This window comes from Saccopteryx bilineata, chromosome X (assembly GCF_036850765.1).
Source record: "Saccopteryx bilineata isolate mSacBil1 chromosome X, mSacBil1_pri_phased_curated, whole genome shotgun sequence".
NCBI classification, from domain to species: domain Eukaryota; kingdom Metazoa; phylum Chordata; class Mammalia; order Chiroptera; family Emballonuridae; genus Saccopteryx; species Saccopteryx bilineata.
Window position 1 is genome coordinate 137,117,622 of NC_089502.1, and position 23,990 is coordinate 137,141,611.

A 23,990-nucleotide genomic window follows, 5' to 3' on the forward strand; every position below is an offset into this window, starting at 1 on the left:
ATACATAAGACAGCCTCCCATGACAAAGAATTGTTCAAATTCTTTGCCCCAAATGTTAATTGTATTAAGGTTGAGAAACCCTTATACTCTTCTCTTAGCATAAAAATTCTTCCTACCTTTTCTATATCTTTATTTTTAGAAAGTTCCTCAAGGAGTAGCTCAAATTCCATCTCCAGAGTGATACTTTATTCTAGCTAACAGTGGTCTTACCCATCTTTAGAATTTGTAATGCACTACAGTTAGGATCATACAATTTCATGTTTGCTTCATGTCTGCATGTTTTATTCATGAAAGTATAGGATACTTGGCAGATAAAGACCCAGTAATGCCTTTTATATCTGTGTGGCTGATGATGTCTTTGTGCATATAGTAAGTATCTCATAGTTTCTGTTGATGGACATTATTCAAGCCATATATAAATTCAGTTTATTTTCAAAGTAACTACTATATATAAAGGCTTGAATGCAGAGAGAGAGAGAGAGAGAACTAAAAGGAAAAAATAGGTCTTTTAAAGCTGATAGCTGATGATATCCGAATCAGTTTTGATTTATTTTTACTGAGGGAAAGAGGAATGCTTATTATTCTCATGACTTTCTAATTTATGTAGTTTATAAACATATCTGGTGAAGAAGTAGAGCCAGTCAAGTAGTTTAGGTTTCTGTGATGCTAAATAAATAGCAGATATTTGAACAGATCAGGTAGACGATGGAGTTGAGCTCATTGCTCAGTTCTGGAATCATGTTGACATTTCCAGTATTGTTCTAGCAACACAGTCTTGACATTTTTGATAACTTTGGTGAGCTTTCTTGGGTCAGGATTTTATTAATTATGTACTCAGATCAGTTTCAAAATGGAAAATGAAGCCATGAATTTTTTATTTTAGTTTCATCATTTGTTTTGTCTGGGTTAAAAAATTACATCATTTCCTGTGACATGAAGCCTGTTTTTCATAGGTTGGGCCGTTTTCTACCTGGTGTTTATTCCTAGCACAGAAGAGTGGATTGTTGAATAAGGATTGCCTAATTGTTCTTACAGCTCAGATCCCCTCTCCATCTCTTATGGACAAGGTGCTTCTGTGTGGCAATTTGCCATCTAAAATACATCCTCAATCCTAGCCCTCAGGCTGACCCCAGAGAGCTGTGATATTCATTCCTACAGCAGCCAATAAAGGAGGATTGGTTATGAACATGTATAGAGAAGGTCTCTACAGTGGAGAAAAACTCCTAATGATTATAATCAACCAAGTATTATTTTAATAGAAAAGTGACAAAATGGAATTTGTAGGACAATCCCAAAATACAAAGATAGCTTTTCTGTCTTTAAGTGGAGTGATCTGTCACACCCACCTGCTTGAGTCAATGTTTACTTATTCTCAAACTATGCATGTAAACCATTGCTAAAGCAGGACAGAAGCTTTTCTTCTCTGTATAGTACAATACAGTATTTTTAATCTAACTTAGAAGGAAAATAACCCTGATTAATGCAGCTGTTGAAAGGAAAGGTACCTGTTTGGTCTCAGGAGCCTGACTTGTGCTTCCCTTACATGGAACAGAAGCCTTCAGTAGCTCCAATCAACGTTTTTTATTTTTTTATTAATTATTTTTATTTATTCATTTATTTTAGAGTAGAGAGGCAGAGAAAGAGAGATAGACGGGGGAGGAGCAGGAAGCATCAACTCCCATATGTGCCTTGACCAGGCAAGCCCAGGGTTTTGAACCGGTGACCTCAGCATTCCGGGTCGATGCTTTATCCATTGCACCACCACAGGTCAGGCTCCAATCAACTTTTTTTATTGAGTGCTATGAAGTATATCACCATCCTCTCCATATTCATTTTGTGGGAGAGAAAAATAAGTTTATTGAAGATGGATCTAAATGTTGTACAGTGGAAATGAGAATTCTGGCTTTGATTTTCGGTTTTGTCTCTTACCTACATTCAGTCACTATAAAAATATCATGAGAAAAAATATAGACTCTAAAATTGGTCCTAGTGCCAAAGATTCATGGTGTTGTACAATTTTATCTTTACAGTTTCACTACCAAGTTGCCATTTTTGTTGCCTAATTTAAGAGCTCACATCTGTTAAATGCCAGGAAAATCAGATTTCCTGGGCAAAGAGGGACAGCAGTTGCACTGACTACATGGTTAATCCCAATGTCACCACCACCATCTAAAGCAAAACCAGTGTCACCACCACCACTCCATTTTCTATGTCTCATGCTCCCATTGGGTTGTGGGTAGGGTATTGAGTAAGCACCACTCTTACTAAGGTGCTATTTGCAGAAACAGCCATTGGGTGGCAGTGTCTCCAAGCCTGGTATCTGCAGAAACCAACTAGTTACAAATGGTACTCGTTAACAAAACTTCCAGCAGGACAGGAACTGAACAACCTTCTGGGACCACTTTGTTGGGTGTTGGGTGGTACATAGGCCTAATTAACTGATATTGTTTTCAAATAGGAATAGATTTCTCTTTGTTATGTTGCTCAGAAAACTTCAAAAGTAGCTTGTCAGAGCTCACTATCCACGTGAGTTTTGTGAGAGGTAAGAGGAGGGCAGAGCTCCTAGCCCCAGAATCTCTAGGGAATACTAGGTGATATCCATGGTTAGAAATACCATGGGATAACCTACAGAAAGTGTCAGCCTTCTGTAGAGGTAGGCAGGTGGGGGAGGGAGCCAGGCTGAGGAGGGAGGGCATCGAGAGGAAGGGGAGGAAGCAGGACTAGGGGCATCTTCTTCCCTGTTTGCATGCGCCACGTGTCTCATCACATGCTAAGCTGATGGAAAGGAATACTGATTCCTTCCATAGTCTACTTCCTCCAGCTGTACCTTCAGTGACAAAGCAAGTGCAGTCTATTACTTCTCAAACAGGAGCAAGAATAAGCATCGAGTGGGAGTCAGGAGCAAATTGCCCACTAGTGTGAAAAGAACTCGAGTGAAGAAAAGAGTCAATTGGGTCATCTCAGTGTTGGAAAGACAACCACAGGCTTTGGAGAACAATGAAATAACATTCCACATAATAGAGATTTGTGTATTCAGTGTGTGTGTGTGTGTGGGGGGTTAAATTGGGGAGAATATGGAGATGGAAAAGAAAGGAAGGAAATAAACAGCTTTGAAGCCAGGCTATCTTGGATTTGAATCCCAGCTGAATGGCCAGTGGATTTGGGGAGATGACTTAACCTTTTGCAATCTCAGTTTCTTAATATTGAAGTAAGGCCCAAGGATTACAGTGAAATGGTGTTGTTGAGGGATTGAATAAGATAGTTTGTGTAAATCTTAACAGTCATTTGGCAGATTGTAGACACTCAGTCACATCGGTTTGCCAGGGATGAGCTCTTGAAGACATTGCGTGATTCAAAATTTGCATAATTCAGGGCAATTTTCCCAGAGGAAAAAATGCAAAGTAGAATTTGTTATATTTCACGTTCTTTGTATGCATTAAGACTATATTAGTATTTTTGTATTGCCCTATTTCAAACCCACATTAGCTAAGTTCGGATAAAATGGAACCTCATTGTAGTGAGCACTCCTGTATGTCAGGGAGGCTGAGATACACTGTTACCAAAACAAAACAACAAACAACAACAAACCACTACCACCATTGTAAACAGAAAGCTTGCAGCAGCACAACCCTGTGAGTTATCTCCATTATTGATATAAAAAAACCGAGTTTACTCATTAACTTTACCAAGCTCACACAGAGAAAAAGAGTGGTTGAACTGCTCTTCACGTCTGCTCTGGCTTGGTGCTTTGGTCTGCTTTTCTGGCTCACTGACCTCTGGGAACCTACCTCCAGGGAGTGAGTCAGGACAACTACTCACAGACAGTGGTTTCACCAGATGACAACACAGAATGTGAAGGAGAGGTGAGAGAGTACATGCAGTGAGATGGGTGAGTAGGGGACAGCAGCATTGTCACACCTGTAGCCAGAGGGGTCCAATGAGGAGCAATGTTTGTTTTTGTTTGTTTTTTACTTTTCTGAAGTGAGAAGCAGGGAGGCAGAGAGACAGACTCCCACGTGTGCCTGACCAGGATCCACCTGGCAAGCCCAATAGGGGGCGATGCTCTGCCCATCTGGGTCGTTGCTCCCTTGCACCTGGAGCCATTCTAGCACCTCAGGTGGAGGCCATGGTGCCATCCTCAGCACCCGGGCCAACTTTGCTCCAATGGAGCCTTGCTGTGGGAGGGAAAGAGAGAGAGAGAGAGAGAAAGAGAGAGAGAGAGAAAAGAAAAGAAAGGAAAGAAAGGAAAGAAAGAAAAGAAAAGAAAGAAAAAGAAAGAAAAAGAAAGAAAGAAAGAAAAAGAAGAAAGAAAAAGAAGAAAGAAAAAGAAGAAAGGAGATGGGGAAGGGTGAAGAAGCAGATGGGCACTTCTCCTGTGTGCTCTGGCCAGGAATCGAATCTGGGACTTCCACACGCCAGGCCAGTGCTCTACTGCTGAACCAGGGCGAGGAACAATGTTTAAGGATGACAGAAAACCACGCTATTCTTTATTTGCTTTTGTAGTCAGCACTGAGTGCTGTTTCCGCTTCTTTATGCCTCAACCATCCCACTTAGGTTCCATTTTATACTTGTGAGCAAGGAAGGGGAGGAGAGAAGTTTAATGAAGACAGTCAGTCTTGTTTCTTGGACGAAAGCTGACTGAAAGTCCTTGCAGTGGTGGATAGGAATTACAGTGATGACATCGGTTTTCTCCTGCTTTCCATCGTGGCTCCTCAGACAGGGGACTTGGTGGGAGGGGAGTATCAAGACACTGAGGTGTTCCCACATCCTGGACTGGGCTTACTGGCTTCTGCCCTTCAGTTTGGCTGTCCCTTGGAGTAGGATGAGGAGGTCAGATCAGAAGGCAGCACGGGCCAAACCTCACACCCTGAACCAGTTTTGAAACTCAGAACCTTATCAGAGTGGGTGGGAAGGCCAGGGCTGAGTGAGGGTGTGCAGGCTCCTTGTCATCAGACAGCAATCAGGGTGGCACATCCTGATGCAAACTGGACTCTGAGGTGATCACTGGGTAAGATAGGTGGGGAGTGGGGGATTCTGGGCTACAAAATGGTGGCAGCCTTTAGGAGCCCAGTTCAGCCAGCAGTGATACAGAAGTCATTTCTTCAAGAATACCGAGAATCTTGTGATGACTCCAGGGTACAAAGAGGTTTCTCCAGGCATTGAGTTTTCCCGCTATGCACCCGAAGCCTCTGAGCACTAGGATGCTACATCCTGGGGATGGATACAGGTGTTTCTTTGGTGTAGGGCCAAAGAGTATTTCACAACTGAGAATATAGCAAGAAATATTAACTCCACTGAATGGTATAGTCGATGGTAGCCAAGAAATTTTACAGCCCAACCCCTAGCCTGTGGCCTGGTTTAGCATCATCTCTGTGCTTTCATGTGAGCTCACAGCGAAGGCAGCAGGTTGGTGAGGTTGTCTCCATGGGAGCCACCTTGACAGGAACCTTCCGTTCTTGGCAGTAGACCTTGGGCACTCGGGCCTGGTGTGCGCTAAAGCTCTCGAAGCTAATCAGCTACCGCCTAGCTCACCCCATCCAAAGGAAGTGAAATAGAAAAATTCTAGGCCCCCATCATGTTTCAGGTTCCATGTAGGGAGGAGAAAACAGGAAAAGGAGCTGCAGGTCAATCAGAGGTTGGGAATTAATGTGATACAAAAGCCTCTGACTGGGCTGGTGATCTCACTTTTTGTTACTGCAAATTACCAAAGAGCTGGCCTCCACTGTGTCCATTTCCTGTAGCTGAGCAGCATTTTGATGCAAGTCAGCTCCATGCCTTTCTCCTCACCTCGAAAACCAGAAGCACAAATCACCCACTAATAATTACTTATTTGCAATAGATATTAGCCTGCAGGAGTTTATAATTAAAAAGAAATCCTACAGCCTCTTGAATAAAATGACACAAATAGATGTGCAAACTCTTTGAAGAAATAAAAAAGGCCATACCATCAGGAGGCATTATTATATTTCAATATGGAACTGTGCAGACTGCTAAAAAGATAAATCGTAAATGTGAAAAGATTTGGGTCGGGCTCATTGAGCACATCAGTTTCTAATATATCAGTTGCATATATGTGCTTCAGAGAGATCAATCTCGGTCCCTTGGTGGAAATCAGTCCTGTAGGTTTATATAAACTAAGAGGAGGCAGCAGGGCTGTGATGGAACGAGCTGTGAGAAGAAGTCTGGGATGTGAGTCTTGGCTTGGCCACTGACAGAATTGGCAGAACTGGCCACATTGTTGTACCTTTCTGGGCTCAGGTTCCTTCTTGAAAATATGAAAGGCTTGTATTATTATCTGTAAGGTTTCTGCTATTCTCTGATTCTATGAGTCAAGAGAAAGAGAAAGTGATGAGAGGAAACTAAGTCAGTAGGAGGATGGCATCGCAATCTCAAGGTGATCAGAGCCTTGAGTCCCAGAAGTAGCCTTCTGGCCATCTGCCTTCTCAGCACCTTCAAAGTCATCCAATAATGCATATTCATTGAGTGCCTCTGTGTGCCAGGCCGAGCTTACCTAAACCAGTGAATTCCTTGCTTACAGACAAATTGTACTGATGAAAAATGTTTACATGTGTAAGACTATGTTTAGCAGATGCATTGAGTCCACTTTGCAAATTTAGTGGGAGCGTCTCCTATAGACCATCAGCAACTCACAAGACCTTGAATTCTCTCTGCTCTTCTGTGTCAAAGATTTTTCTGGCACTGTAATAACTTTCTCAACTTGCACACAGGGAAGCCTAGCGCACTCCCAGGGGTAGCCCTCATCCTTGAGGGAATGGGAGCTGGGAGATGAAGAACCCAGACTGCCAGGTACTTGGTGGGGCAAGTCTGATGAGCATTCCGCATGATTTTCCAGAGAATCTCCAGTGGGATTGACCCCTAGTTGCCCTCCACGGTAACCAACTGAGCAATGTCCTTTACTGGCTTTTGTCCTTTCCTTGTTTACACTCCACACACTCCCACTTGTCCTTTCTGAGACCACATCCTAACTGAACCATTTGCATCCAAACACTTGGTATGGGATTTTGCAGTTCACTGAAACAAATGACCTGAACCTAAAATAGATCAGGGAAGCCTGACACAAAAATGATGCCTGCCACATCATTCATCATTTAGAACCAGGAGGGCAAACAAACCAGCCATCCTTCTGAAATTTTTTCTATTGACAAAAGCCTTGTATTTCGCTGGTTTGCACATCGTCAATGAGAATCAAGTGTTGACAGGGTTCAAAAACCAATCTTGAGAAGTAAGTAGAAATCAATTTGAGATCTATATTACCCATATAATTTAACACTCACAACCCCTCCTTTTGCTCTGCACACCTAGTTTTAAATTGCTGAAGTTAGAATTATGTAACTATAATAAAAACTAATATTTCCTATCAAATATGAGACAAGAATTATTCAGCATATAACAACCTTCCTGGGAACAGGGAAATAATGAGAGCACCTTATTTTCAGTAACATCATATAAATAATCTGTTGTCAGGTATGAAGTTTGTTAGGGACACTGAGTTACAATTATCTTTTGAGCCTATAATAATGTAGATATTAGAAAGTACAAATTACTTCTGCTGACAGGACATCAATGAAAAATGTTAACAGCATTATATTAAAAGATCAATACAGATTTAGTGTTAATAGTGCATGGTAGGCAGCCTTCTAAAATGGCCCCCAATGATTCCTGCCTCCTATTATTCATACCCTTAGGTAACCCCTCTTCCCTTGACTATGGGCTGGCTGAACCTAGCAGCTTGCTTCTAACAAATACAATATGGCAAAAGTGATGGGATTTTACTCACATAATTAGTTATAAAAGAGACTTTCCATCTTGCTTGCACTTTGTTTTGTTTTTAATGAATTATTTTTTTTAAGTAAGAGGAGGGAAAGATAGACTCCCGCATGCTCCCTGACTGGGATCTACCCGGCAACCCATGTCTGGGGCCGATACTCTGCCCATCTAGGGCTGATGCTTGCAACCAAGCTATTTTTAGCACCTGAAGTGGAGGCTCCACTTAGCCATGCTCAGCACCTGGGGCTGACATGCTCAAATCAATCAAGCCATGGCTTCAGAAGGGGAGAGAGAGACAGAAGGAGGAGGGGAAGGTGGAGGGTAGAAGCAGATGGTCATTTCTCCTGTGTGCCCTGATCAGGAATCAAACCCAGGACTTCCACACCTCAGGTCGATACTCTGCCACTGCTACAACTGAGCCACCCGGCCAGGGTGTGTGCTTGCACTTTCTTGCTTGCTGGCGTTTTTGCTCTGGCTCTTCTCTTGCCACCTTCATGGCGAGGACTACTGGGCAAGGAACTGAGGGTCACATTCAGCAAACAGTCACTGAGGAACTGAGACCTCAATCCAACAGTCTAAAAGTAAAAATCCTGCCAACAACCACATGAGTAAGTGTGGAAGTTGACCCTTGTCTAGTTGTGCCTTCATGTGAGGCTGCAGTCCCAGTTGACACCTTGATTCTAGCCTCCTGGGAGACCTTGGAACAGGTCCCAGTTAAGTTGTACCTGGATTCCGACCCACAGAATCTGTGAGGTTAAAATGTTTCAGCCACTGAGTTTGGGGGAAGGGGTGATATGTTATGCAGCAATAGATAACTAATATATTATGTCTTTAGGAAAGGGAGGGAGAGAGCTGGGAGATAAATTGCTTATTTGGGGCCTCACAAATCCAGAACATGATAAGATTTGATTACTTACTTTTGGACTTTTTAAAAAGTAAAGTTTAGTTTAAAATAACAGATAAAATATCTGTGAAGATAATTAATCAGTACAACAAAATAAGAATCATAATGTATTCATTTTTTTTTACAATTTTTTTTAATTTTATTTATTCATTTTCATTAGAGAGAGAGGAGGGAGAGAGAGAGAAAGAGAGAGAACAGGGGGAGGAGCTGGAAGCATCAACTGCCATATGTGCCTTGACCAGGCAAGCCCAGGGTTTCGAACCGGCGACCTCAGCATTCCAGGTCGACGCTTTATCCACTACGCCACCACAGGTCAGGCTGTATTCATTTTTAATCTACACATTCAAGTAGGTTCCCTGCTTTAGCATGTATAAAATAACTATTAAAAATAAATATACGGTCCTGTCTGGGTAGCTCAGTTGGTTAGAGCATTGTCCTGATACGCCAAGGTTGCAGGTTCAGTCCCTATCAGGGCACATTCTAGAATGAGTCAACCAATGAGTGCATAAATAAGTGGAACAACAACCAATCAATGTTTCTCTCTGTCATTCTCTCTCTCTTTCTCCCTTTCTCTGTCTCTAAAAATTAATTAATTAAAGAAAATAAATTTACTTATGCGGGAGTCCCAGTCAGCAGACTACTGCACATGGCGTAAATCTGTCCTGCTACCATACCTATTTATAAATGTTGTCTATGGCTCTCTAGTCTCTGTTTACAATGGTAGAGTTGAGTAGTTGCAACAGAAATCTTACAGCTCAGAAACCTAATACATTTACTGTCTAACCCTTTACAATATTTTTAACTACTGATATAATCATATATTGTAATTCAAGCTAACCACCATCTGAAGTAGTCTAAATTAATACATTTTTCTACATTTTGATCAATGTGTGATGTAAAACAGAATAAATTGTACTCTAAAACATTTCATTGTAAATTTTTTTCTTTCTGGAATCATTTAAATTCTTGATTTTTTTTGTTGCCATTATATATACAGATATATGGTCCCAAAATGAATGTATATTTTTAGCAGTAAATCATCAAATCATTGTAAACTGTTCCTCATGTGTGAGATGCTGAGAGATAATGTTTAGTTCCTGGCCTTGTGAAACCTGTTTTACAGTGGTAAAGAAAATAGATGATGGCCAAGCGCTCTCTCAGTGTTGGGTTGAAGTGGTGGTAAAACCCATTAGCACCAACATTCAAAACTTTCAGGATCCAAATCAGATCATGCCTCTTCCTAGCTCTATACCTTGGGCAAGATACTAAATCATTCTGTGTCTCAGATTTCTCAGCCCCCAAACTGATACATTGATGGAGCCTATCTCATAGGTTTGCTATAAGGATTGAGAGAAACATGAAATAATAAGTGGGTAGTGCTTAGAACTGCGCCTGGAACCTTGTCAATGCTCAAACATATTAATTCTCATCATCATGGTAGAGTTGACCTCTTGTACTCCCATCCACCATTACAGTTAACGCCTTGACTACTACAAATTAGTTAGATTAATTAATGGTTTTATCCAATTTAAAATCCTCATTAAAGTTAAATGTGGGAGTCAATCTCACCTGACTTTCCTAAATGGAAGGTCTTGAGAAATTTCAGGCAACTACTGTACTTGAAATCAAAGCCATCAGTGAAGGGCTAGTTTTCTTGAGATCATTCTTGTTTGAAAATTATCCTTTGTCCTGATATGGCCCAGCTTTACCTTTAAATCTAAAAATGTTAATTTCAGGAAACTGGGTGAAATTATTGCTGTGGAATTTTAGATAAACATGATGCACACTATATTATCTCAAATGCTACTTAGAGATTCATTTATGCTTTTATAACTCATAATTGAATTTGATCTTTTCCATAAACTTTTGTTGAGCTTTATCCAATATGACTCATGGTGGTAATATTGAAGGCATTCTGTTTATGAATAACATTATGAAAATAATAAATTTGCATAATTTTGCCCAATTTTTTCTTAACATTTAGAAGCACATTGACACCGTCAACAATTAGTATTGTGTGTGTTGTATAGACTACATTGATCTTTCAAAAATACTTTAATAAATAATTCATTCTATCTCCATATATCACAGTTGTGCAGATGCTGAGATCAGAGAGCATGAGAGATTTTCCTGAAGCACAGAACCAGTTAAGAGCAAAGCCAGGCTTGGACTAGGATTCTTGGTCCAACTTTATTTCTACTATGACATCATATATTCATTCTACTTTTAACACTTGGAATATTTTTATTGTACTTTAATTCTTTCAACATTAACTTTTCTAGAATCTTAGCTCTAACAGTTAGAATATTTCATTAACCAGAATGCTTCCTGTAATAACTCTTTCCAGGTGATTTATGCCTACAGAAAGGGTTGGTACCAAATGATCTCTTATACCTTCTCCTGTTCTTTTGTCTTTGATCATTGGTAACATTAAAATTAAGAAATTTATTGGGGTAACACTAGTTAACATTATATAAATTTCAGGTGTACAACTTTATAATATAGCATCTACTCTATTGTGTGCTCTCTCCTGAACTCTAGTTTTCTATCACCATCTATTTGACCTCCTTTACCCTTTCCATCCTTCCACATCCCTTTCCCTCTGGTAACTGCCATTCTGTTGTCTGTATCTATGATTTTTTCATCAGAACTTATAACTTTACTTATTCACATAAATAGAGTTCTTCATTGTTTTTTCTAAAAAGTTCAAGTGTAGCATGTTTCTATTTTTAGCAGCTTGAAGATGTATAATTGAATCTTCAACATAGTTCTTATTTGGAAAACTCTTTGAAATATTACTACATTGCTTTTAAGGGCATACACAGAAATTAGACATTCAAGTTCTATAAATAAACAGAATTTTAGAAAATATATGAATAATAGTCTAAATCCCTGGTTGGCAAACTGTGGCTCGTGAGCCACATGCAGCTCTTTGGCCCCTGGAGTATGGCTCTTCCACAAAATACCACGTGTGGGCACTACCTTGATAAGGAATGTACCTACCTATATAATTTGAGTTTAAAAAATTTGGCTCTCAAAAGAAATTTCATTAATCGTACTGTTGATATTTGGCTCTGTTGACTAATGAGTTTGCCTGCCACTGGTCTAAATTATGCCATATAATTCTGTTTTTGCTCCAATTTGTGTGTGTAAGAGAGAGAGAGAAAGAGAGAGAGAGAGAGAGAGAGAGAGAGAGAGAGATGGAGTACAGGAGCAAGAGAATATCCTTGTGTGTTTTTCCATCAGTGAGAAAGTCTTGGGATGGGTGAATCTCTTGTTTCAAAGTTCATTGGCCCTGGCCAGTTGGCTCAGTGGATAGAGCATTGCTCAGCATATGGACATCCCAGGTCAGGGCACAGAAGAGAAGTGACCATCTACTGTTCACTCCTTTCCTCTTCCACTTCTCTCCCCCTTCTCTCCCTCTCCCCCTCTGTAGTCAATGGCTCAATTGGTTCTAGCATCAGTCCCAGGTGCTGAGGATAGCTCAGTTGGTTTGAGTGTCTTCCTCAGGTGCTGAGGATAGCTCAAGTTGGTCCAAGCACATCAGCCTTAGGTGCTAAAAATAGCTCAGTACTCAAGCATCAGCCCCAGAGGGGTTGCTGGGTGGATCCTGCTAGGGGCTCATGCAGGAATTTTCTCACTTCTCCCCTCCTCTCTCACACACACACACAAAGTTCATTTACTATAATAAATGGAGAACGCAAATCAGCAGGGGACACAGGAGAGTTTGTTACAGTTTTGACTTTATCTGGTGAGTTACAAGGAGATCTAGACTGCTGTTGTTTCCATCAAGAACATCTGAACAGATGATAGACACACATTCATACCAGAAGAAAACACGTTGGTTGTGTCTTAGAAAAATCTCTTTGGCTGATCTTTAAATACAATTTCACCTTTTCTTGATAATGATCCAAGGGTACTTGATCTAATAGTGTTAGTAGAACTTTGGGAATAGGACTTGCAAGCAAACTGGTGCAACTCACACAAGTTTGTAAAGATGGAGAAACTGCTGGTGGGAGAAACTGCTGAGGATACTAGAATTAAATCAATACCATTTGGAGATGTTTTCTCTAAATTGTCACTCAAGTTCAAACTTTCTTCCCAAGTTTGACTTATCTGTATTGTACTTTGTACCACCCATTCATGCATTCCTTCTTTATTTATTAAATCCATGCCATTTTCCTGTTTGATTTAATGAAGGTGACTGATAGAAGTATGCATGGGAGAAGGTGGCAAAAACAGTGTTATATAATAAATGTACTGTTTCTTTTAGTTCTTAATGTGTCAGCTTGCAACACCTGTGAATTATCACCAAGCTCATTGATCAAAGGAGTGCTGTTGGATCTTCTTGGACGTTGCCATCAGCTAATGAAATTTCCTAATTTTTTTAGATAAGGAAAGGAAAGCAAAAGGGCAAGATTATTTTTTTAAAGGGCAAGATCATTTAAATAGTTATTAGTATTATATTTATTTGGACAGTTTCAAATTTTAATAAATCATAGGCTTGAGATATTATTCAGCTCAAAAATTATTAGTAATCCATGGAAATGTGCTTAATTCAGACTGGATGGTATTGACAAATCTTTTCTATTTTGGAAATAAATCTTTTCTATTTTAAAAATAAATTTTAGCCAAGTTATCTGCTTTCTAGAATTTATTATATTTTTCTCTTGGCATAGTTTCAACTATAATTTTTTTCCCAGATAGATTAATTTTTCCTGGCATTTTTCTTTGGAATTTAATTTCTCTGATCATTCAGCTTATCCAGAAATTGACAGCTCTTTTTGGATCAGTATGAGTCATTCTCGTATATCAAGAATAACAAGAAGTAGGATTGCCAATGTGTTTATTATCTCTTCATACAACTGAAGTGATAGGAAAGACAGAACATTGCCACTAAAGGGCTTTTGAAAATGCATGTATGGACCTGGATATTATTATGCTAAGTGAAATAAACCTGGGAGAGAAAGACAAATATTATATGACCTCACTTATACATGGAATCTAATGAACACAATAAACTGAGGAACAAAATATGAACAAAGGCAGGGTCACAGGGAACAGATGGACAGCTGTCAGAGGGAAGAGGGATAAGGTGATGGATGGGATCAGAGAAAGTGAAAGGATTAGCCAATTATATATGCATAACACAGATACAGATAATAGGGTAGCAAGTCCATCCTCTCTCACTTGAATGACTATAGGAGCCTCCTAACTAGTATTTCTGCTTCTTCCCTTGTTCTTCCAGAGTTTATCATCAATAAAGCAGCTGAGGTAATCTTTTAAAATATAAATCGTATAATGTCTCTTCTCTGTTTGGATCCTCCCACGGACCATGTTTCACTTAGAAAATAAGCTGGAATCATTCCAATGGTCAACAAGGACCTACATGGTCCATCCACCATAATAACTTTGACCTCATATACTAACCTTCCCTTCCGTCTTTACTTCAGACACACTGTCCTTTTTGTTGCTCCCACCTTAAAGTCTTCATACTGTTTCCTCTGCCTGTAATGCTCTTTCCTAGATGTCTGTGTACCTTTCTCCTTCCTTAATTCAGTCTTTTCTCAATAGCATCTTCTCAATGGGGTCTATTCTGATCACAATCTTTACAATTGTATCCCTCCTATTTAGGCTCTCAATCCCCTGTTGACTCTTTTTTTTTATTGCATGGTACATATTCCTCCCAAAGTACAACACAATTTTTTTATGTTTCTTGTTTATTATCTGTTTCTCTTGCCTTGAATGTAATCTATAAAAGTATGTGGGAATTTTTCACTCATAAATTCCAAGATAACCTGGCACATAGTAGATATTCCATAAATATTTCTTAAATGAATTTGTTGACTGAAAAAATTTTCCAGAACCTAGTTTGCAACAAATAAATTCATTGAATGACCAGTTTACTATATTTACAATTTATCAAATTACCAAATTATTTTACCACTATTTGTAGAGAATTGGCCTGTTTCCAGTTAACTGTTGGATGTGCCAAGAATCATCTTAGAGTAGGAATCAGAAAATTTTTTCTGTAAAGGCCCACATAGTAATTATTTTAGGTTTGGACCATACTTTCTCTGTTATAACTACTCCATTCTGCTTTTGTGGTACAAAAACAGCCACACACATTATGTAAATGAGTGACTGTGACTACATTCCAATCAATCTTAGTTATAAAAACAGATAATGGGCTGGATTTGGCCCATGAGCCATGGCTTGGTGATCGCTATTCTAAAGGACACTGGACCCCTTAAGGGAGATTGAAGGGATTACGTCACATACCTAAAGTCAGGTCGGCTAACCTCAAGGGCTCTTTATCTATTCAGACTGGATTCAATTTCTGAATCTGCATGAACTTACTCTATCCTGTTGGGTAAATGAGTTAATGCTCATTTTTTAAAAATCTTAAAATTGCAAAAATTTAAATCCATCTAGAATAGTGGTAATAAATTGAGAAAGTGTATATGACAAGGACAAAATTTTTATATATAGTTGGGCACTGTCTTTTTTTTCCCCCTTCTGAGAAGAAGGCTTCGTTATTGCTGGGGCTGCTGCCTCTGTGATGAGATCGGTTCATTGAGCATTCATCCTATTGAGTATGTAGAAACAAAATCAAGGCAAAAGAAGCCTAAACCATAGTATATTGATTGATACTGGAAAGGATACAAAGCTACTCTAGTGAGAACAAAAAATTAATTTGGAAAGGAGGAGGAGGAGGGGGGAAGGGAGAGCACAAAAGCCATCCTGAGATGGGTTTCAGGAAGAGAGTTCTAGAAGTTTGGAAGAAGTAAGGTGAAGGCAGCTCTCATGTGCTGCTTTGTAGACTGGAGGGGGTGCTGGAGGGTGCATGGAGGGATGGAAGGGGAGGGAAGGAGGGATTCTAAGAAGTATTACTCTGTGTTATCAATGTAATTCTCCTTCTGGAGTTTTTAGAGAGAATGTAGTAAAGGTGAAAACTACAATTTAATTTTACAGTGTAGGACTTGGAATAAAACCATTTTATGGCTTGGCCTGGAGGCAATCTAACTTTGTTAGGATTACATAAGTACAGCACTAAGCAGAGCCTGACACAGAACTTAAAATGGTAATTATATAGTTTTTGCTATGGTAGTTATACCTGACGAGGGGGAGATAAGGGAGAGCTGTGTAGAGAGTAAACTCTTAAGTTGAATTTTATAAAATGAGTAGCTGTTTGTCAGACAGGTAAGTGACATGACTATGAGCTCAGGCTTTGGAACGAAAGTCTGGACTTTGAAACATGCTGCGGTCACTTCTTATATGCCTTTGGATAAGTTACACCAAATCTATGTGATTCAGGTTCCTGGGAATGAAAATGACAATAACTAAAAGTATAAGGGAATTGTAGAAATCAGATTTGATAACCCATGAAAGGTATTTAGAAGAGAGATGACATGTAATTAAATTTATCTTGTGTTAGTCAATGTTATGAGTTTTCAATCTTCACTACTGGAACCAAATAGCATGTGAAAAAGAGGAGGGCTGTCATGGATACATTCATCCCTAAGACCATGACCATAACCATAGTCATCACTATCTTCGATCATCATCATCAAGCACTGTTTTTTTGAGGGCTTATATTCTTTTTTTTTTTATTGAAACGATTAGGGTAACACTAGTTAATATAATTATAAAGGTTTCAGGTGCCCAATTGTACAACACATTTCTGTACATCATATTGTGTGTCCACATGCCCTCCCAAGTCAAGTCCTCCTCCATCACCATTTATGCCCTCATACCTTCCTGCACCTCCTCCAACTCACAGCGGTCACCAGTGTTGTCCATTTTGTTTGTTTGGCCCCCGATTTCTTTTTCTCTATCCTTCATTTCCCTCAGAAACCTTACCTTTTGAGACAGCATAGCTGGACCTGGAGAGCATTATGCTAAATGAAATAAGCCAGTTGGAGAAAGACAAACACCACATGATTTCACTCATATGTGGAATCTACAGAACAAAATGGACACTTACATTCTTACTTCAAGATTTTGCACTTAGGAGTCATAATTGAGACATAAATCCCTGAACCTAGGATGCACTTCAGCAGTTGAATTTTATAAATAAAACTATGACATCTGAAAAAGTGGTTCAGAAAGGAAGAAAGCAACAAAAGAATGATGTTCTGCTTTTTGGCTGGAACTAAAGACTCATACAGTCTGGAACCAGAGCCATGCTTCAGGACTCTGGACATCGGGCCCAGAGGATGGGCATTCTCCTGGTCTGGTTCTATGAGAAGTTCATAGACCTCTGATAATCAAAGGGGAAGAGACAAAATCGCTAAAGTGCGTACCTAAGTGGACCTTTTCATTAACACCAGAGAACAGGACTAAAGTTGCTGAACTCAAGGCACGGCCTAGAGTAGGAAATACTATCTCTGCACGTGTTTGGAAGCATAGTCCTGCAGATGCCAAAGTCAAACTGCTATGTGGAAAAGTAGAGAAGGTAAGTCAGTGATGATGGTGCTCTGGCTCTTTGTTACTTTTCTGCTGCCCCAAATATAAGATGTGTTTGCCTTCAGGTAAATTACATTTTCCATATATGCACTTAAGCTTTGATAAGTTCAAGACTTTAATAAATCTACCTGATCCTTCAATAACTGTACAGAGAATCCTGCTGCAACTGCCCTTGCACTCTGTCTACCCCTTGACCACTCTTAGTTTGTTCCTGCCTGGGGATTTTATTGTTGCACACTCTCTGCCTATCTTTGGCTTGCTTCTTCCGTCATTCAAGTCTCTGTTCAAATGTCCCTTTTCAGAGAGGTCTTCTCTGATCACTTAACTGAGTTCTCCTCATTCGCACCTAACATTTTACCATTCCAACACTTTACTATGCTTTATACTTTTTCTTAGCACTTATTGCTACCTATGCATCTATTCTGCTTTAATTTTTGTTCACTTGCTTGTTTGTTATTCATATGTTTCCTTATAAGAAAAGTTCGCCTGACCTGTGGTGGTGCAGTGGGTAAAGCGTCAACCTGGAAATGCTGAGGTTGCTGGTTCAAAGCCCTGGGCTTGCCTGGTCAAGGCACATATGGGAGTTGATGCTTCCAGCTCCTCCCCCTTCTCTCTGTCTCTCTATCCTCTCTAAAAATAAAAAATAAAAAAAAAATTAAAAAAAAAAAAAGAAAAAGAAAAGTTCTATGAGGACAAGAGCTTTTCCTGTGTTAATTATTTACCACTGTATGTATCCTCAGTACTTGGAATATAACCTGGAACAGAATAGATGTTCATAAATATTTGTTGAGTGAATGAATAAATGAATACTAGAGTAGGAACTCATTTCCATTTGACTGACAAAGAAATTGAATTCCCAATAAGTCCAGTGATTGTCCCAAGGTCAAAGATGTCATGACAGGAACCCTAGCTGTCTGTCTCCTAGCTTTAGTACCCTATCATGTATGATGAACATGTATTTGAGTGACCACCATATGCTAATCATGGTACAAAGGATGATCTGGAAGATATAAAAAGTACAAGAGGTGGATTTGGCCCTCCAGGATTTTCTAGTCTAATACTGAATGAATATATGTATAACATATACAGTTTGAAGGATACAAACTTTACTTAATAATGCTTATTCTAGAGATGTATTTCTCAGCTGTGACTGCCCTATAAAATAACTGGCTGGACCTGGAAAACATTATGTTAAGTGAAATAAGTCAGAGGAATATAGTACCATACAATTTCATTCATATGTAGAATCTAATGAACAAAATAACATGTAAAATAGAGACAGACTCATACCTACATAGCAGGCTGACAGCTGTTGCTGGGGGGTGAGGGCAGTGGAGGGATTGAGCAAAAAAGGACAAAAAGAAAAGAAAAGAAACTCATGAACATAAGACAACAGTGTGGTGATCTCCAGGGGTGGGGAAAGGTGGAGGAGGATCTAGGGGGTAAATGGCGATGGACAGAGACTTGCCTTAGCAAGTGAAACCACAACACAGTGTACAGAGACATGCTGTAGAATCGGGCACCTGAAACCTGTATACTTATGTTAACCAGTGCCACCTCAATAAATTCAATTAAATATAATAAATGTGAAACTTAAAAACAATACCCATATTAGGACCTCACCTCATACAAATTAAATTAGAATCTGTAGGAATGGGTCGCAACTTTGGTATTTTCTAAAGTTCATGTGACTAATATGGAATCCCTGCATCAGAAACCACTGTTGTGGCCCGATGTGTCTCAAATTGTGAAGTGCACACGAATCACCTGGGGATCTAGTTAAATTGCAGATTGTGGTGCAGTACAGCTGTGAAAGGGCCCGAGATTCTCCATCTCTAACAAGCTCCTAGGTAGGTGATGCTGACAGTGCTGGTACTCAGCTATAATAAAGAGGTTCCCGAGTGTAAGACGTGATCCGTGTTAGAGAATAAAGTCTTTGTACAACCATTGTATAAATATGCAGAGAGCCATGTCATAACACAGTTGGACCCCATGTTTCATAGGGAGGTTTCATTGAACTTGGGGAAAATTGAAAAACAACAGTGTACAAATGCAAGCAACTGAACCCGGTATAAAACACAGCCCACAAGTACTGGAAGGGTGCAGAGGGAAGCAATTAAGAAAATATCCTAAGAATAGAAAATGAGTAGTGCCAAGCTATAGAAACCTCCTTCTGGACTGATTCTAAGAATGAAGCAAATCCAGAAGTGCAGCTGTGGGGAAGAGTGGTCCTTGAAGAGTCAGAAAGAGTTTGTATAGGAACCCTCCGCTTGGATTATTTTCATCAAGAATAGCAGATTTTGGCCTGACCTGTGGTGGCACAGTGGATAAAGCGTCGACTTGGAAATGCTGAGGTCACCAGTTTGAAACCCTGGGCTTGCCTAGTCAAGGCACATATGGGAGTTGATGCTTCCTGCTCCTCCCCCTTCTCTCTCTCTCTGTCTCTCTCTCCTCTCTCTGTCTCTGTCTCTCTCCTTTCTAAAATGAATAAATTAAAAAAAATTTTAAAAAAAGAATAGCAGATTTCTTAAGGGAGTCTGACCTGGTCATCACCTTTCCAGGACTATAGCAAGGAGCAAATTAGGGGTGGCTTAAAGGAAATGGAGTGAGGTTCATTCTAGGTGTCCTTTTCCAGAGCACAGGAAGAAGAAGGGGAAGCCACCATCACAAGAGTAATAGAGGCCCTCTGCTCCCCGCCTCCCAGACGATCCCCACATCATTGATGCTCCCAACAGCCCAGCACGGCTTTGGTCTCACCTGCCTGTTGTTACCCAGCTTCTCCCATTTACAAATTGAAACTTCAGGATTCTGAGGATTTACCCAAGTAAGCCCTTACTTCCATTTTCAGAGAATTCCCAAGTTCAGATAACCCCTGATCAGTGTGGATAGCACACCTCACTTGCTTGTTTCTAGCCAAACAGCTCTCACTCTCCTCCATTTTGGAATACTTTGAAAATCCAGGGGACTGTGTCCTTCACTACCAAATATTTTCAGTATCTAATATGCTGAGGGCACTTCATGTGAGTATAATTTTACCAGAAGTGGATGCTTATTTCAAAGACTGAAAATGGGTTAGGGGTGGAAATGTTCACGTACTAACGATGATGTGTGGCGAGACAACTCCAAGAGGGAGAACAGAGTGGTGTCTTTCTTCTACTTCAAGGACATCAGGATGACCCTGCCCTCATTTATGTCCGGGCCTCCATATTTGATTTCTGTTCAGACAAGTGAAGCAGTGACTGGATGACAGCTTTGAGAAATCATGTTAAACAAAGTTCATCACATATGTTCCAAGTTAGTTATGTTCTTTGGAGTTTTACATTTCAACCCACCTGATTTTATAGTGGGATATCTGAATATAGTAACATGGAGGTAAACTATAACTGAGTGAAATGTTCTAATATAACATGTAAAATTATATTTTAATATAGTGTTATATTTTAATTATATAATTTATAATATAAAGCAATTATAATATAACATAAGGCAAAGCTTTACTTTGAAATCTCTCAACACTCTGATCCTTACACCTGAAAAAGCACATTGTTCCCTATCCACAGGTTTAGAATTACAAAGTGTGGGGAAAATAGTGTCTGGAATGATTTAAAAGTTCCTACTTGAACTTCATTTATTACCAAATGTTTCCCTCATGAAACAGTAATACTATTTTCACACATGATTAAGGTGTTGGTGTTATTCAATTTAAACAGAAGAAGAATAAAGAATAGATTCACATTTGCATGTAATTATCTCAGAGACAGTGTGTTCTACAGTGAATGCTACACTATGATATTTAAACTGTTGACATGTATATTCAGGAATATAGAAAGTGTTACTGATATCATTATGAAGATAATAAACAAAAGGGGTATAGGAAAAATTATTTCTTCTACTGTCTACCCAAAAACACACTTCTCAGAGTCAGCATTCACAAAAGAATATTCTTTTGATTTTTAGTTAAGTAACATACCAGAGAATTCTCTATTCTCTAATTCTAGAATAAGTAAAATAAGTCCCATGTAAAAGAGAACAAGCTAGGGATGCCACAGTTAAGCTTTTTTCAGACTTACAAATACAGGCAAATATGGCTCCTGGTTCCTCTTTTGGGGAAGCAACTGAAAATGAGACCCTACTGTGCTTGGGGACATTGGGTGGACCTGAGGAGATCATGGTGAAATGCAAGGCAAAGGAAAGGCTGTTTAAAGTTTAATTTTTAAAAATGCAGTGCACAATCTATTTATTTTGTCCATGCTGAATAGATTGCTATTAGAATTCCTTAATGAATAGAAGGAGATTCACTCCTTAGGTCATAATGGCCAAGCTTCATTAGGGAGGAGGCTGAAAGGAGTGGTTGGAGGTTCTCTCTAATGAGACACGAGACATTTTTGTTTTCCCAAGGTGAACGGTAGAAGAAACATTTAGATGTATTTTCCCTTCCTGCCATATTTACTTCGTTATCATGTCCCGGAAGAGCAAAAGAACCCAAGGGAACAGGGATTTTGTTAATTTTATTTTTCTGAATAGAGCTTAATTTGCACACCACGAAGAAAAATTGATTCTTTTTTATGTCTGCTACTCTGTTGAGTGTGTCCTACACAGATAATCAATTCCTTGTCTCAAGTTGGTTTGCCTATTTAATTAACTTAGAGGTTTAATGGAGACAAACATGATTAAAACACAGTTTGAGAAAGCTTTCAGAATTGTCATTTATTATATATAATAATATATCATCAGAGATTTCCCTGTAGTAATTATGGTGTGTTTAGATTTTGTTTTCATTGCCCTCGTGTTTTATTAGTTCTTGAAGGTGATTAGTGCAGTAGTCTTGTGATAATCAGAAATGAAAATATTGTTATGCTTTAATATATGCAATATAATATTACTGGGGTTGGTATATCATGTTTCATATGAATCTATAACTTGGTGTTCTATTTGGCATATTTAGAAATTGTGCATTGAACAATCATTACATATCAAGTAACATTCAAAACAATGAAGAGTTTTAAAGACTGATTTTTGGATATCAATTTTTATATATGATTAATATTTTAGCATGAATAAACAAAATCCATATATTTCTGATGAGATAGAGGAGAAGACAGACAGGAATATATATTTGGGATTAGATTGGTTAGGTCAGAGAAAACTTAAGTATGAGGGAGAAAGATATCATGTTGCATCTTTGAGTGTATTTAAACATTTCTTTTTAAAGTTTTTTAAATCTCAGCATTAAAATAACGCTTATTTAAAGTTAAATATTAATTTGTTTTAAGTATTTTTAAATAATTCAGTAGTGAACTTATTCTTCTCATTGTCCTCTTTATTATTATTATTATTATTATTTTCCAAAGTTAGAAGCGGGGAGGCAGTCAGACAGACTCCTGCATGCACTCTACCTGGATCCACCTGGCATGCCTACCAGGGGGCAATGCTCTGCCCATCTGGGGCATTGCTCCATTGCAACCGGAGCCATTCTAGTGCCTGAGGTGGAGGCCATGGAGCCATCCTCAGTGCCCAGGCTAACTTTGCTCCAATGGAGCCTTGGCTGTGGGAGGGGAAGAGAGAGATAGAGAGGAAGAAGAGGGGGAAGGGTGGAGAAGCAGATGGGCGCTTCTCTTGTGTGCCCTGACCGGGAATCAAACCTAGGACTTCCACACGCTGGGCCAATGCTCTACTGCTGAGCCAACCGGCCAGGGCCTCATTATCCTCTTAGTTTTGCTAACGGTGCTATAGCTATTTTGTCAAAGCATAAAGCCATTATGTACTGTTTTCTCCTTCATAGCCTTAATTTAGTTTTAATTCTACAGCTCTTTAAGTACTACCAGTCCTTATACTCTTCAAGTTTATAGTATAGATATACTACAGTGTGCTTATTCATTCAACTATTGATGGGTATTTGTTTTGAGTTGCGTTCAGTTTTAGAATATTGTGGATAATATTACTAAGAACATTTTTATATACAAGCTTCTGTAGACATACGCTTTAATTTCTCCTGGGTAAATATTTAGGCGTAGTGTGGTTGTGTTATATATGCTAAGTGCCTTTTTAATTTTATAATGCAGTTCCATATTATTTTCTTTTTTAATTTTAATATTTTAAAATGAATTTTAACATTTTTGAATTCCTACCAGCAGTGCATGGAGATTTCATTTGCTCTACATTCTCACCAACATTAGGTTAAAATCAGTGTTTGTAATTTGAAGCATTTTGGCTGTTTAATGGTATCTCATTGTGATTTTATTTTACATTACCTTAATAACTAAAGATGTTGAGCATCTTTTCTTGTGGTTATTGGCTATTTGTATATTTTCTTTGTAGTGTCTGCTCAAACTTTTGATTTATCATTTTATTGGGTTGTTTCTTGTTATTGACTTGTAAGAAGGGCTCTTTTTATATTTTGGAGATAAGATTTCTGTTCAGTTATATGTCTTGCAAATACTTTCTCCTAGTCCATGGCTTGCTTTTTTATTTACTTAAAATCAATTTAAAATTTAATAAGGTCCATGTTAGCATTTTTTTCTTATATGGTCTGTGCTTTTTGTGATTTGGCTGAGAAAACTTTGTCTAATCCAGTATCTCAAATATTTTCTTCTATGTTTGGCACTTGGAGGTTAATAATTTTAGTTCCTACATTTAGATGTATGGTTATTCAAGATTCAATTGAGATATCATTTCCTCTTGACTCTTCCTAGAAGTGTTCATCACACCTTCCTTCTGTACTGTCCCAGCACCATATGTACGTTGACCTGAGAGTACTTACTTGTAACTGTTGAAATGTTCATTTTCCCCAGTAAACTGCAAGGTTCAGCGCATAGTGATAGGTCTTGTT

General features: G+C 38.9%; 1 protein-coding gene and 1 pseudogene across 2 annotated transcripts in view; both read right to left on the bottom strand.

The window, feature by feature from the left end:
• Nucleotides 1-23,990, bottom strand: part of GLRA2 (glycine receptor alpha 2) — a 195,962-nt gene that overhangs the window by 45,123 nt on the left and 126,849 nt on the right. The window lies entirely within an intron of this gene.
• Nucleotides 12,461-20,099, bottom strand: LOC136317305 (P2R1A-PPP2R2A-interacting phosphatase regulator 1-like; annotated as a pseudogene).